This window comes from Thermobia domestica, chromosome 10 (assembly GCF_964235325.1).
Source record: "Thermobia domestica chromosome 10, izTheDome1.hap1.1, whole genome shotgun sequence".
NCBI lineage: Eukaryota > Metazoa > Arthropoda > Insecta > Zygentoma > Lepismatidae > Thermobia > Thermobia domestica.
This window is the reverse complement of record NC_137463.1, coordinates 41,948,272-41,964,929: the sequence shown is the minus strand read 5'-3', so window position 1 is coordinate 41,964,929 and position 16,658 is coordinate 41,948,272. Positions and strand designations below refer to the sequence as shown.

Here is a 16,658-nt window from a genome sequence, read left to right as displayed (position 1 = left end):
TGTATTTATGAGATGTCCAATGTGACGAAACGACTAAACCGTTCGCAATAAATCGAGCTGTGGTTTTATCAGTCCACTTTGATTCAAATAAGTGTCTTAAGGAGGAGAGGGGGGAAAAGTTATTCAAATATACCTCTCAAATAATTTTCAATAAACATTATTGTTATTCACGTGCGATGAACGGACATTTTAGATAGTACCTTTATACTTTAATTCTTTTATAAAGGGCTTTGTTTTTACCCTTTCGATATTAGAGAAGGTTCCAACGACAAGCTTTCAATTTTAGAAGACTTAGATGCTGTACTGTAGATTGTAATCTCATATTGTTCTGTGCATAATTTTATTAGTTTTGTTTTAACAATTATGAGTATGATAAATTCCATACATCTAATTTAATCCTTATAGAGTTAAAGGGTGTTGAAATTTTGATGTTATTTTTAATTTGTTAAATAAACGCACATAAGAATGAAGAAGTGAGAATTTTAATATTGGAATAATAAGAACACATGTTCTGGTTAAGAATGGAAAATCATGTTAGACAAATGTCCCCTTCTGGAATTGTGGTAAGCAATCAGTCTTTTCTTACAATTTTCAATGACATTTGTGCTTCCTGCGGTAGCAGTGATAATGATGTTCTTAAGATTCGGAATAGTTTCTGCGTTGTTAGCGTACACTTCTTCTTTCAAAAATCCCCAACAAAAAAATAAAATAAAATAAAATAAAGGTGTCAGGTCACATAATGTAGGCGGCCAGTTGATGTTTCCCTTGCGGTCTCCAAACTTTTCACGAAAAAGATCAATTGTTGCGGTCTCAGTGTGACAAGTAGCGCCGCCTGTTCCACTATGAGGACATGGTGTTCAATGCTGGTGTTGCATTTTCATTCACCACAAGGTTTCTCCTTCTCATTCCAAACCTCACAATTTCTGCTTTTCCTACAATAAAGTTAAAAATAGGTATAATTAAAAGTAACATCGAAAACTATATCTATACTTAAACATCCTTTGGATATAGCTAGTTTAGTAATTTCTTTAACATTTTACTAGACTCTTTTATGCTGTTTTCTAAAAATTTCTCACAAAATTAAAGAATAATAGGAGCTTCTTTATTTTATTTTTTTCTGTTCATGCATCATTGACCAATCAGGGACCTGATTCATTGCTATTCATCAAAAACATTATTTCCTTATATTCTTTAAAGTATTTTTTGTAGTGAGAATATTATGTACACTGCTGTGCTTACGTGGCTATGGGAATTTCTAAAAAGCCGTATACTGCTATCCTGCTAGTTCCCCTGCTAGTTTAGTATATTTCCAAAAAGACGTATACCAGTAGCGAAAAAAAAGGAAGTCATGCAAAATCTATGGCCAATATATCTTTAAACATCTAATTTTAAGCAGTGGTGTCATTTGGGGAGAGTAGGGGTTCCATAAATACATTGACTTCCATAAATACATGATTTTTTAAAATAAATTGTATACTAATAAACCAATAAAAAACGTGCAACTCTTATGTCAGTAGACAATATTACTTCATCCTGGCAAAATTTGAAATCACGCAGCTGATTTTAAGACGAATTTTTTTCTATAATATTTATTGATATTGTTAGGAGGAATTGTTAGAATATGAATATTTTTCTATAACATTTATTGATGTTCTTGCTAGGAAGTGCCAAACATGAATATTTTCCAATACCATATATTGATATTGTTGGAAAAAGTTGTCACAAGAATATTTTTCTATAAGATTTATTGATATTGTTGGGAGGAATTGCCACAACATTACTACAAACGCATGCTATTTTAGGTACATCAAAATATTTTATAACGGAAATATTAAGTAAAAAAAGGGCAGAACTTGCTTATTATTGTTATAATTAGATAAACTGCTATTTGCTTTATGAAAACTGTACTAAAACCTCCACCATGGGAAAACTATTGAAATATATACTATAGATACTATAGTATATATATATAAACTATAGATAGTAAATTTCACTCTGATAGTTTACGCAGAGAGCAACACCACATTTGAATAAATAAAAAAAAATATTATAGTATGTTCAAACTTGTATTACATATCTTTTGGACATTTAATTGCTGTTTATGAATGTTTTATGTATTTTCTCTTCTAATTAATTCTTCTGATCGACTTTTGAGAATGCCTAAATGATGCTGATTCCGAGAATCGTAAAACATCATATCTAGAAACTGCCAACGTCACCATCATAACCAGAATTTAACATCAACTCGTCTAGGAGAGGAGTTCACTATTTGTCCTTGATCCATTTTGATTCTTTCATATATTACCACAAGGAGAAAAAACGATTTTAGCACAAAATATTCAACGAGGCTCCGCAAAACAAGACAACTGACAATTTTCAGCTTACAACATGTTCACAATTTCACTAATAGATGTCAAGCGAATAATATTTTTTTCTTAGGAGCCAGTCCGAATAAATTACCCACCCAACCAGCCACGGAAGGTTTCTGAGAGAAACACACGTATCACCTCAAAGTAGATTTGAGCTTCATCCAATTTCATAGAAAAATACCTCAAATTCGTCTTGGGATTAGGATCGAAAATGCATGTAGTTTATTAACGTAATAGTTTTAATTTTATGTGAAAAACTGTTTATTTTCGAAATCCCAGAATTGGACTCGGAATATAAGCTACCAAATAAAACTGTTCATTTGTGAAGCTAAGTTTCTCACCCACAATGATGACAAAACTATGTTTTTGTATGTAACGTTGAAAATAGAATTGCTTTCCCATCCTTAGATTTACAACTTCTGCTAATTTCAGAATATAAATTGAACTATTGTTTTCGTAACATTCACAAAATTGCCTGTTTTCGATGTCCACAAAATTATTTAAATTGTTCAGTTTATTCTAAATATATTGGTAAACTAAAATCTACCGTTCGGATATGAAAAGCTGAATGATAGGCAACCCGGGAAGCGCCGTCTCCTGGGATGCTCCGGTGCTCCATGCTCAGAATCGACTCAAGAAAAAGAGAAGAAAGATTAAAAGAAGAGAAAAGAACACTCACATATTTCTCGGCATTCCTTTCATAGAGTAGAGAGGATGGGTAAAAAGTTTGAGCCTACTGAGCCACAGAAGAGAACTCATAAATTCGGGAATTGTGGTAGTGAGGATTTTTAAAAGACAAATTTTTACATTTTTTATATCACAAATGATCGGTGTTCAGAATAGCCTGACGAAAACTTAGATCGGGAAGTTTAGTAGAGACTCCAAAGGGTAAGAAAGGATCAAATGTGATATGTGCCAAGACTGGTATGAACGTTCAGTGCCCTGAGTTCTTTGTTTGTGATTATTGTAGCAGATTTAATGCTTAGATATTTGCGTCACACCAATAGACAGGGCTCTTGAAATGAACTGTGTTTTACGTGTATGTGCAACTATCTTTTGCTCGTTATTGTAATCATTTACGTTTTATTTCTTCTTTTGTATATTTTTTGTATCTGCTTTGTAATTTACGTGAAAATATTTTTAAAAAAAATGCTGCTCATATTTTCCCTACGAAGTGCTCATATTACCCTTGTACTACAGAAAATATGAGCACTGAGCACCTACCTTACTAACCTGTTTATTTCTCACGAACAGAAGTATCTATAACTTTGTACTTTTTAGCGTTTGTAGACGAAAGATCAGGTCTTCTTTTGGTGAGACTTTATTATTTCTGTAATACATCATTTTTGTGATATATTAGTATTTTCATTAACTATGCTCATATTCAACTGACTTCCCCTATTGGTAGACCCATATTTAGAGCTGCAATGTCAGTGAAGCGTTTCCAAATTTTATTACTGTGTCTGCGATTTGATGACCTTGAAACGGGAGAAACACGAAAAGAGACCAACAAAGCTGCAGCCATTTCAGAGATCTCCAAATTCACGCATAATTTCCAAAAAATATTTTCTTTAAGAGAATACGTTTGCGTCGATGAAATGCTTGTACCATTTCGTGGAAAATGCAGCTCCAAGGCTTACATGACCAAGAAACCAGCTAAATATGGTACTAAAAACAGCCCAAGTACTTCCAGATACACATTTGTGAAAGAACTAGCCATGAACCTCATGAGACCTCATCTTCAAAGGAGGTTGAAGGTTCATAATTTGAGGAGAGACCTGACAACAACAATCCAAAATGTTCTCGGGAAGACAACACCGAACAAGGAAGACGAGCAACAGTTGGCGAAAAGTGACAAAATGGAACGCAAAAGAAAATGTAGTCTTTGTCCTTATCAGAAGAATAGGAACACAGCATATAAGTGAGCTAACTGTGACAAGCCAGTGGGTTTCGAATGTTCCAGGAAAGTGTGCGTGATGTGTTTGGTTGACAGAAGCACGTAATTTTGAAACTTATTCTGTACTTTCAAGAAAACTTTTGTTCACAGAAAAAACGTGTACTAGAAAATGTCATTTTAATGAAAAAAGAGAAGTTTTTCTCAATGATAGTTAATTCTTCTTACGTAGCACTTGCATTATGTATGTATTTTGAAACAAATTTTATATTAGGTGATAAGAATAAATTTATGAGATACTTTGCTAAGGAAATCAAAGTTTCGGCGTTAGTTAAGGGTTAATATTCAAACACTTATTCGAATAAATTATAGAATAGCTATTCGAATAATGATTTTTACTCAAACAACGAATATTCGAAACATACATTGGGAGCTTCTCCGTGGCTAAGCGGCTAGTGTACGCGCCTTTGGCGTGGGAGACCCGGGTTCGATTCCCGGCGGAAGTTCATGTGGTTCGGATTCCACGTTAATCAGTAGGTCCATGTCTCATATAGCCTCGCTGCTGAACGGGACTTTAAACTCAAAATCAACTCAACTCAACTCGAAACATACATTATCTGAATAATCGAATTATTTCAATATCAATAGCATTACGGTAAGTTCCGGACTCTTCAAAACTTTCAGGAAGTCTTAAATGCTCCTGACGCTGCTAATCTGTATTAATTGTCTTTCATTTCTTGTTTTCTGTTAGGTTCAAGTCGCATTCACTTGCACATTATTGTTGTTAGAACGACTTTATGATGGAGGTTCTCAGTTTTTCCGAAAGATGGGAGGAAGAAATCATTATTCACGATTATTCAAGGTTTGTTTATTTGGACTTTCACAAATGTTCTCTACATATATATTCACATTTATTTTTTGATCTGTTCTTATATCTAAATATTTTATACCTAGTATATTTTTCCTTAAAGTTTATTGATAGATTTCGTAGCGTTCCACCTCCAACAAAATTTTCTCCAGGTATAAATTGATTCTTTTGTTTCTGCTAATTGTTTTTATTTTTGATCTGTTTCTTTATAAGCTGTTTCTTTTTGGTTCTTCTAATGAATTTCTACTTGTGACTTACCAGGTCGTAGAGGATTGATGTAGCAATAAGCACCGATACTTGGGAGGCCGATCGAGCCGGGGTCTGAATACCTTTGCTGGATATTTTGAGAACGAGGTGGAAATACCTGAATGCACTACCGCACTCCAAAGTTGTATAGAAATCGGCGCCGTTGGGTGTAACCATTGCGAGATCGAGTCCATCTAAAGAGCATGGACTTTTTGGGTTGTCCAATATGTTTCAGAGTTCAAAGACGCACCCACGCGGGGGTCCAATCCCTAAACCACAAAATCTTCGCAAGTCGCCATACTTTCATCCCCTTTCTTAATAAAACAATATTTATTTAGCAGAGTCGAAAGAATTGATGTAGTCGAAAAAATTATCTTACATTTCACTTATATTCTTTCTTTTGTTATAAAAACAATGTAGTTTTATCATTTTTCTGAGAATATACGTGAAAGCACTGCGTTTAACAATAACTTATAGCCTTTTCGGGTGAATAGCATCGATTTAATACTATTAGTGCTCTCAACGGGTCGGGTCGGGTCGTGTCGGGTTGAAGACCGACCCGACCCGACCCGTGACCCGAATTGACTGACCCGATCCGATGACCCGACCCGACCCGACTGACCCGAACCGTGATCCGATCTGATTGACCTGACCCGATAACCCGACCCGAGCTGACCCGGTTGACCGGACCCGACAACCCGACCCGTTTGAGAGCACTATGGTCACGACATTGGGTGAACGCCAAAATGCACTCACATTGGGAAACTAGTTTTAAAAGCATAATTTTAGAAAATAAAGCATAAAGCATAATTTAAAATATATAGCACAATTCTTGGAAAATTCTCTTTAACTGAAAGTTTAACATACTGTGTTAATATTTTTTAAAGCCAATATTTACAATGCAAAATCATTGAAAACATAACAATGCAACAATGAAAAGCTTATTTTCATTTCTGTAAACTTTTCGGTGTAATCCTTTGATGTGGAGAAAAGAAAAAAGTAAAAGAAGAAATTTTTCCGCCAACAATGAATAGTATGCAAGAACTCCATACTATATTATTACAGTGATGACGCCAGCTTTAAGTTCTTAGGGGGGCAAAGGAGGGGCAGATACATTTTCGGGGGGCGGCTATTTGCCATACCAAAAATGACATATTTATTACGTTTGACTTATTTTACATTACATTGTGTATTTCGTTGCTGTTTTTGTGTTAGATCTATATGATTATAAATTAAACTTATTTCAAATAAAATTTGTAATTAACAAATAAGTAACGTCTGCACATGAAATATTTTTCAATGAAACTTTTGAAGCCTAAACATAAATTGAATTACTTTCGCGTATGCTACAAGTAACACATTCGTCTATATGCTACGTATCTCTCTCTCTCTCTCTCTCTATATATATATATATATATATATATATATATGTAGAGAGAGAGAGAGAGAGAGAGAGAGAGAGAGAGAGAGAGAGAGAGAGAGACAGAGAGAGAATTTACGAGAAGCTGCTGAAAATGTCGTAGTCCAATCCAGAAGGAGTGTAGGTACTAGGTAGAAAAATGAAACCGTAGTTTAGAAAAACGTATCTCTGTATGTACAAATATAAATTTTCATATTAATAATGAAATTCTTATTGTTTCTCAGGCCTCTGAAGTGATTATGTGTGCCCAAACAGATAATTTCACGAACATCCAGATCCTTACTGTTATAACATTTTTGTTCCACCGAGGAAAGTCACCGAAGTAAATTAATTAGGAAATCAGTGAAACACCACGGGACTCTCCTCCGTTATATAGAAGAAGTAAGTGGTGAAGAAGTAAGTGGCTTAGTATAAACGTAGCAATTTCTCAACAAATTATGCTTTACATCCAGGATGATTAAAAGCAATGACTCTTCCTGGAATCATGGATGCAATTTGTGACATTATTCTTGAAAATTGCAGCATTTCAGCTAGTGGTGGATATAGCCCGGGGCCGGAGGGCCTAGGCCACCCCAGTTTTTGTGTGACAAAAATAATTTAATCTATTTATATTTATTATAGTCTGAGGTCTGCACACCGCTTTCTCAGTTTTTACCTTCTCAGCAAAACTTGGTGTCAGAGATTCTGGGCATTTCTTTGGAACTCGTCGGTAGCATAATTCAGAATGGCTTGGGTATGCGCAAGTTCTCGGCATAATGTGTTCCCAAAATATATGTCAGGAGAATAAAAGGGTAACGGCATTAAGAGAAGTATTCTTCCAATTTGACCGTAATGCTGATCAATTTCGCTGACGATTAGTAACCATAGATGAAATATGGTTGTACCACTATGATCCTGAATCGGAACAACAGTCAATGGAGTAGTAGCACTCATTTCTCCATCGCCCCAAGAAGTTCAAGACACAGAAGTAGGTTGAGAAACTGTTTGGAACATTCTTCTGGTATAAGAATGGAGTGGTAGACTACCTCCTCAATGGTCAGATATTTAATCCAGAATCTCTACATTACTTACAAAACTGAAAGAAAAATTCAAAGTTCAACGCTGCGGAAAATGAAAAGAAAGGAATTCTGTTCCTTCAGGAGAATACACCTGTCCATCAAGGCCCTGCGAACATAACTGACATTGCATAATCTAGGATTTTAATGTCTAGATCATCATTCTTATTCCGCAGATTTAGCTCCGTCTAACTATTACGTGTACTTATTTCCCAAACTTAAATAACACTTGAAAGACGCCATTTTAGATCTGATAGGGGTAGTGCTACGAACAGTGGTGCGAGGAAATCTAGATTTTTTTAAAACTTTTCTGCAAAAGCTGGAGCACTGTACAAGGTAGTATATTGACTCTCGGGGGAAGAGAAGAAGAAGTAAAACTTCACCAATCCACGTGCACTCCTTCTGGGTTGGGTTACGAATTTTTCAGCAGTTCCTAGTCAATATGGTAGACGTCACGTCAGTACTTTGAACAAAATAAGTAAAGGAGCACTAGTATAAACCAATTACTAACTAAAGATTAGCACTCTGACAATACATTTTATTGGGAATCAATTTCATTCCATAATTTTATTCTTATCATTTGCAGGAAGGGAAAACAACTCTTTTTATCTCCTTCAAAAAATTAAGCCCTGGTAGTTGCAAACTAAGCTGTTATAAGCACATCCTCTGAATATTGGAAGCCGAGAATAATGTTTCAGAAAAAAGAAGTTTTAAATAAAACAAAATATGAAACTGAAAACTTCAAACCTGGACAAATACAAACAAGTTACGTAACTGGTTTTACCTTTCTTTTGTTTCCAATCGAAGTTGATCCAATGAGAAGAAAACAAGTCGACCAAATCTACTATTGTTCGCTAGGCACAATTATTAAAAATCATAAGAAAGAAGTATAACTAAAATTTACCTCAAAAGGGGCTAAATTAGAAAACAGAAATATGCGTGCATACCCAGACGCTCAAAGAAGAAAGCTTGAGGATTAATCTGCCACATAGTAAATTCATGGAAAGTAGACTACAATTTGTCAATGAGATTGGTTATGATACTGATATATAATACTACATGAAGAATGTTTAAAGATTGTACGAGTCTGGGGGGGCAGTCTAGGTGGCAGTCAGGGGGGCAGAAGTAGCTACTAGGGGGCGCTCGCCCCCCTTGCTCCCCTCTGGCGTAACCACTATATTGTTATGTTTACTTTTTGAACTTAAGCACTTTCTGTACTTTTTAGTGGCATCTTTTACTTTCCCTTTCTGTATATATGTACCTGTAAGGCGCACACAAATGATAGAAAAAAATTATTCGAGCAAAGCACATCTCTTTACAATGAATTAAGTAGAAAGTTCATTAAATATGAGAGAAACTAGTTGCAAAAAAATATCAATAAATAGATCAAGATATTTAGAATATTGAATGTATAATAAATATATATTATACACGATTAATGTAAAATAATCATTGAAATTAACAATAAAGCATAATTTAAAAAAAAAAAGCAAAATTAAAAAAGAAATAAAGCATAATGTGGGTTGCTCTAACAATTAAGTTGTATGAAGACGAGAAGAAAACGAAAGCTGATTCCTTAACGAATTTCGTTGATCTTCTTTGTGTCTACAAAAACGCATTCCTAGAAACCTAAAAGTTAGGTATCATCTCTATGATTATATCAGTTTCTAGTGCTACATGTGAAAGGTCATTCTCTTCTTTGAAAAGATTAAAGACTTGTATACGCAATTCAATGACTCATGATAGGTTGAAAAACTTATTGTTACTTTATATTGAGAAGAAAATTGCTAAATCGTTAGATCTTTAACAAGTTGTGGATATGTTTGCTGCTGCCCACACGAATAGAAAGATCCTCTTCAAGTAGAGGCATGAACCTATAAGTTATTTTCTTTACCTGTAAAAGTGTATTTGCTTCCTTAAGTCAACCAGCTACACATATTTTAAACGCCATGATTAAATAACTATTTACTTACATTAGAAATCAATTGCATTAATGAATCCTAGTTGTTGGAGGTACTAAATTCTTATATTTTCACTGTTTTCCAAAGAGTAAAATCATGAACAATAAAGATGGAAACATTCACCTTGAATACACACAAACACACACACACACACACACACATATATATATATATATTGGAGATGTCCCCCTCAAAATCCTCTTGGGCCCTTCATTGGCCCCCCCTGAAAAAAACTCTAGCTACGCTACTGGACACCATGCACCAGAGATGAATTCTCTACCACTGAGCCACCGCGGCCCTGCTTGAGTTAAAGTTGGTCCATATCCAATATCTCTTTTGGCGTTGCTTAAACAACTTCTAGTTTTGTTCTAAATCCAGACTCCATATTGGCGTAGATATTAATATTACAGTCGATTGGTAAAATCAATCTTCCACATTTAAAAATTAAAGTACACACAAGTAGAAAAATAAGCATTTATCATAAAAACACTAGCTGCAAGTGTTCAAAATAGATTTATGGTTTCTATAAAATCAATTGAAAATTGCTATTTTTAATTAGGCAGCTAGTGAAAAACAGCAGCTTTCGACTCCAGCCGAGTTTAAACTCAACCTAAACTCAGTTGACCAAAGTAAACTGACCCGACTGACCCGACCCGACCCGATAACCCGACCCGACCCGAGCTGACCCGATTGACCCGACCCGACAACCCGACTGACCCGACCCGAGTAGCCTGACCCGACAACCCGACCCGAGCTGACCCGTCTGACCCGACCCGATAACCCGACCCGAGTTGACCTGACCCGACCCGACCCGTAACCCGACCCTTTGAGAGCACTAAATACTATATAAGTGTAGTGTCTCGTATTGTTAGATTTGCACCATACTTTGGACTCCTTCCAACAACAATTTCTTGATCCGCGCTTGCTTGTTTAGTGTGTAGATACAAGAAAGAGGTCATAAGAGTCGGAAGGAGTTTTTTTTTTCTTATTTTTTCAAAGGGATCCAAGGCGCTAGGCTACAGATTGCAAAGTGTAATTCATAGCATGTTCAAGTTTCATTTAGCATATAGTTTTTTTTTTTTTTTTTTACTAACACTTTATCGTGTTCATTCATCATTCGTAGTGGAATAGCTGAAATAAAAGAGAATTATAAGTAGGGGCACCATTTGGGAAGGACAGGGGCTAATTCTGTCCCCGACTTTGAGAGATATATGCTTTTTTAATAAATTATATACTAATATACTACGAAAGTGTGTTTTCTTGTTGAATGTTACTTTGGCTACGGCAATTCTTGATCTGATCTCTTGGGTGCAGTAAGCGTTTCTCGTCAAAATACTTGCAAGAGACTTGAAATTATCGACCTCCTCAAGCTTTCTTTGTTCTACTCTGACTCACAATGGCGCGTTTCCACGGGATATTCTCATGATTTTCGATTTTTCAATGTTGATTTCCATTCCATACAGTTTCCCAGTTTCAACTATTTTGTTAATCATCTCCTGTAGTCCTCCTTCGGTTCTAGCTATAATAACCTGATCTTGTTAATGATCTGCTCTCCAATTTTGAATCTCCAATTCCTACTCCTCCAATTCTTTCATTAAACATTCACTGTAAATGTTGAATAATTCTAGCGACTTAAAACATCCTTGTTTGACTCCTCTTCTAATCTCCACACTATCGGTTTCTCCTTCATTCAAGCGCAACTTCACTCGTTGTCCTGTTTAAAGGTTTTGAATGAGTTGTCGATCTCTCCAGTTGACCCTGATTTCAACACATTTGGTCCAATTGACCCGGTCGAAAGCTTTTGGTCAGCCGATGAAGCACGATGGGCAAAAATTGTTATTAACTCTTAAATATTAATTTCTTTTTAAATAGTGTCAAAATGTAGAACATTTATATTAGTCAATAGATAATATCGAGCTATACGAGATAACACTTGACACTACGTACGGGAGTTACTTTGGAGTATGGAATTACAAAGGTGATTCATTATTATTATTATTATTATTATTATTATTATTATTATTATTATTATTATTATTATTATTATTATTATTATTATTATTATTATTATTATTATTTTCACAATATAAGTATTTTGGGATCTTTAATCCTCTTGTATTTTATGTATTGTAAGACAACAGGCCACAGAATATCGAAGACACCCGATATGCCGTATCTAAAAATTAAACTGAGACAACTCTGTATTCGGGTTAACGGCGGTATCGCCGGACTAATTTTAGAAAATTTATCATATGAATTGGAATTTGGTTTGTAAGGAAGAGTAGGTGAATGTCAGGTGAGGGGAATAGTTAAAGTTAAGAAAATACTTGTTGTAGTTAGTTGTTTTCGATGTTGTAAGCGGCACTGTATATGGAGGCGGAAGAGACAATTTGGCGGAGAGGTACACTTGTTATGATTTATGAGAAATGCAGTATGGAAATGGTGCGTAAATGACTAGATTGTCACGCATTGTGTCTTTTGAGTTTTATCGTGTTGTACAAAACTAAGGAGTGTCAGTTGTTGAAACTGTGTGAAAGGCATGGTCTCCTAAAGAGGCAAATCATTTGTCGTTAAGTGCAGAAACGAATTGAAACTACAGAGAATAAGAGGAACATATATCCAAACCTAATTGAATCTAACCTAATTTAGTACATTTTTGGATGGATGGCACTTAGTAACTTCCTCAAGGCTGTGTAACACGTAAACCATGCATTTTATGACATGAAAAGTGTTTTTCCACTATCCTCGTTTATATGTATGCCCACTGATGCTGACGCGCCTGTTATCTACAGACGCTCCCTCTCGCTATCGCTCGGTCCCCGTGCTGCGCTCCTGCTCTGATTCGGTTAGATAGCATTCCTGCGTTTTAGTGCAACTTAGCGCAAGTTGGTTCGTGTTTTATGCACTAGTTTTTATGCAATACGTCCACCTATATGTCGAACAATAATTACTACCATGTGAGCCAGGGTCACAACCTAGTATTTTGAGGGAGAAACTAAATATTTTTTTATTTCGATTTTCGTATGGTCCGGCGATACTGCAATAATGCCCTTTATTCTGTAAATCTTGTATTTTGAATGATTTGTTTCATAAAAATTTTTAACACAGGCAGTGATCCAGCATAACTACTCTTTTAGCACATATTTCAATACCAATTGAGTGGTGTTGTGGTTAACACAAGCCTGATGTTACCGATTTAACGCAGCCAATGATAAATGGTGTTAAAGAACTAGGATGAATGAATGAACGTGGAAATACGAACACTGCCATCGTCAGCGATAATCAAAACTTTTATTTGCTACGAGCAATGACTTTAGCATAGGAATCACTGTCGCTTCAAAATTATGTGTAACAGAGAGGTACATCTAAACATGTTTTCAGTGTGTACATTGGTTCCAAAGAATATCATGAAACAAGATGAGAAATGTTATGTTTTTTGTCTCGTCTTGAATTTAATCGAGTCAAAAATCTAGACGAGACGAAAAAAAATTGTAGGCTAAAAAAGAGGACGATTAATAATTACAAAAAGAATTGCTGAGATGTGAATGTGGAAGGAAACGGGAGAACTTTAAGACATAACGTCCGCCACAAACTCACATGCCTTGGAATCGAACCATAAACCCGTAAGCCCTAACAACTAAAGGAACTTGACCGAACCATCATTAAAAAAAACTCTGAACTGACGACAAATTTCTTGTGCACAATTCATGGTACATATTTTTACTGATTCGAAATATTTATCTCCTGATGATGTAGAAAAAGATCAATGACATTTTACTACCACAAATAGACCTAATATGATAGTTGTTTGAATTTGCTATCGGAAAATTGTTAGAGAGTTTTATTCTTTAAAAAAAAAGAAAAAGAAAAAGAATTATTTTCTTTCTTTACAATTCAAAACTTTAAAAGGCAACGCTAAAAGTAACGGTTAACAAACGTTATTTGACTATATTAAGTAGTGACATTTAAAATTATCATAAATGAAATTTCTAAGTTTCAAGTCTCACGATTATGCCGGCTAGGTTAAAGGAGAGTGTGATGATATGAAATGAAGGAAATGATGGAATGAAGAAAGTGGGAAGAAACGGGAGAACACCGAGAAAACTCACACACGCGATGGTTGTCCACCACAAAGTTCACTTTGCGCCAGTTGGGATCAAACCAAGGATCCCATACACCACAGGTGAACGCTGTAGCACTTTTTTTTCACCGAACGTGCCTTATTAACTTGCTTAACTACGGTACTTATTACTAAGCTTCTACTTAATTTTACTTGCTTTTTTATTCGTTTAACTAGTAACCTAGAACGATAGGGACACGAACACAGACATTTCGAGGAGAGTTAAAATTAAAAGTCTCTCCCACCGGGACCCCATACACTAAAGGCGGACGTGATAGCCACTAGACCAGCGAGGAGACAGCACTTGACCACCCCGACCCCTAGTAACATTTAGTTGGAAAATATAAAGCGTTACCGTGTATCATTTCTTAATACGTAATGTGTTACGTTACCTTCTAAGACTTATAATAATTTAGGTAACTACATTTTTTTTTTTTTTTTCAGAAAAACGTACATTTTATGATAGTTCGAAAAAAAAAATTCGACGAAAGCTGAAAATGAAAAGCGAAAAATCATCGAGATTAGGAAAATAGTTGGACAATTAAAATTAGAAAAGTAGTTGAGAGAAATAGTACCTCTTTTATCCATTTTTGTCTTATATTTGTGAATAGTTCAGTTGGTGAGTTAGTGAGTACTTCAAATTATATGCCCGTAGCCAAACTCCCTCTATAAAAATTGTTGCGTGAATACCTTAGAACTCTGAAACATGTATTTTTGGATAGTGCAATACTAGTTCCTAAGTGAAGTCTTGACCCGACTACGGTAGGTTGCATAGTTTTGAAGCTATGGACCTTAAAAGTTCTTTTTTTTTTTTTTTTTTTTTTAATGTTTGCGACAGCCTATAACCTCGAAAGGAAGCATTTGTGCACCCAGGTTGGTCTATACTTTTCGTCTTATCTTGTGTCCGGAATCACCTCCCAAACGTTGTCGGTGTTGTTTTGAAACACCATATATAAGGGAAAAAATCCGGAGATAAAAATATTTTTCAAAACGAAAAACTAATTTTAAAAAACGAAAAAATCGAAAATAAATTTGACTAAAAAAACGAACTTTTCCGGTAAATGGAAAACAAACATTCCTTCCGAAAACAAAAATCGAAATCATTTCCAAGAAGTAGGATTAACGCAAGCGAGAAAAATTCGTCCTTAATTGATTATTGAAGAATTATATTTTGAGCATACAATACAATGAAGACTAATTGGGTGTCCCCATGGCGAAACTGACTAACTACATTTTTTTTCTGAAATTGAGATAGAGTGATACTTTGTGAACTGAGGGTTTTATCAAGCCAGAATGAACCAAGTTTGTAGCTCCTTTAATTTGCCAAGGGATGGAGTAAGTTATGCTGAATGGATTCTATGGTGGGTGATGAAATTTTCAGTTTTTAACACAAATGCCACTCTACTTCAATTTCATCAAAAATGCAGTTAGTCCGTTTTTGCATGGGATTACCCAATTAACATAGACGATTTTTATTAATGTGAAATTCTACTATTTCCCATTGTTGCATTCTGATGGACCATCTTCACAAGGAAATTGAAGTTGAATTTAATACAATATACCTTTCTATCATTTGAATCGTCTATGCATGTTATACAGGGTGGGGCAAATAACAGTGGTCCGAACAAGTGGATACGATTTGACTTGAATGTATGCATGGGAACCACACCACCGGTTCAGATCTTAGTGTGGGTTGTGTCAGTGTGAGTTGAGCAGTGCACAGGTGAAGATCGTACTCACAGTGCAGCAGAGGGTGTTCGTAGTGGAAAACTACGTGAAAACAAATTCGTGGGAAAAGTGTGGTCACTTGTTTGCTCATGAATTTCATGGTGTCAAAGTGCAATGCAACGATCAATCAGAATGTGGCGTTAGACAGGATCTGTTTTGAACAAGGCAAAAACATTCCGAAACGTGCCCGAACACCTAAAATTGTGATCATTTTCATTCATATGATCATTCAAGAGATGAACGGTGATCATTTTCAACAGCTGCTATAAGCATGTTAGCGAACCATTTCCTTTCCTTTGCTGTGTTTCTTTTCACCTTGGAACTCTGTTCTCTTGGCTACTTTTATTTGCCCCACCCTATATCCTAATTGAATCATTGAATATTACTGTTAACAATAAAGATTGCGCCGTGAACAAAGCAGTTTAAGATTCACAACTATGTTGACTTCAGTCACGAGTGGATGTCTCGGACGCATCTTAGTGAATAGTGTATTTCCTAGTATAAATTTGATGGCCAATAATTCGGAAACCAAATCACACCATAACATATATGAATAGTAAGCTACCATTGGATGAATAATATCTGTCGTGTTTTAATGAAATTTCTTGTCTCACTGAATCCAACCTAATTTTGATGGTCAATTGTTTGGCAACCAAAGGACTCACACTATGATATTTCATACTAAGCTCGCACACATGCTAAGCTCGTCAAGTTCTACCAATCACGCCAAGTTCGGCAAAGATCAAATAAGTTACTCCAATCGTATTTTAGTCAAAAAAAAAAAAAAAACTTGGATGACCCAATTACTCTGGAGCCCAAAGGCCTCAACCTATAAATTTTATACTCATACTCAGCATGATGTCTACACCATCTCAATTTTTGTCAAAATCGACTGCGTTTAATCGAACGTGTTTTAGTAAAATTTCTTGATTTTGTTAACTTTAAACCCAAATTTGATTACCAATAATTCGGGAACCAAAGATCTGAACACCATAAT

At 35.4% G+C, this 16,658-nt stretch overlaps 1 long non-coding RNA gene across 1 annotated transcript in view; it reads right to left on the bottom strand.

Moving 5' to 3' along the window:
- Positions 1 to 360: 360 nt before the first annotated feature.
- Positions 361 to 16,658, bottom strand: part of LOC145661976 (uncharacterized) — a 45,454-nt gene continuing 29,156 nt past the window's right edge. Inside the window, exon 3 of the long non-coding RNA XR_014126925.1 lies at positions 361 to 932. This is a non-coding gene — a long non-coding RNA (uncharacterized LOC145661976). The remainder of the gene's footprint in view (positions 933 to 16,658) is intronic.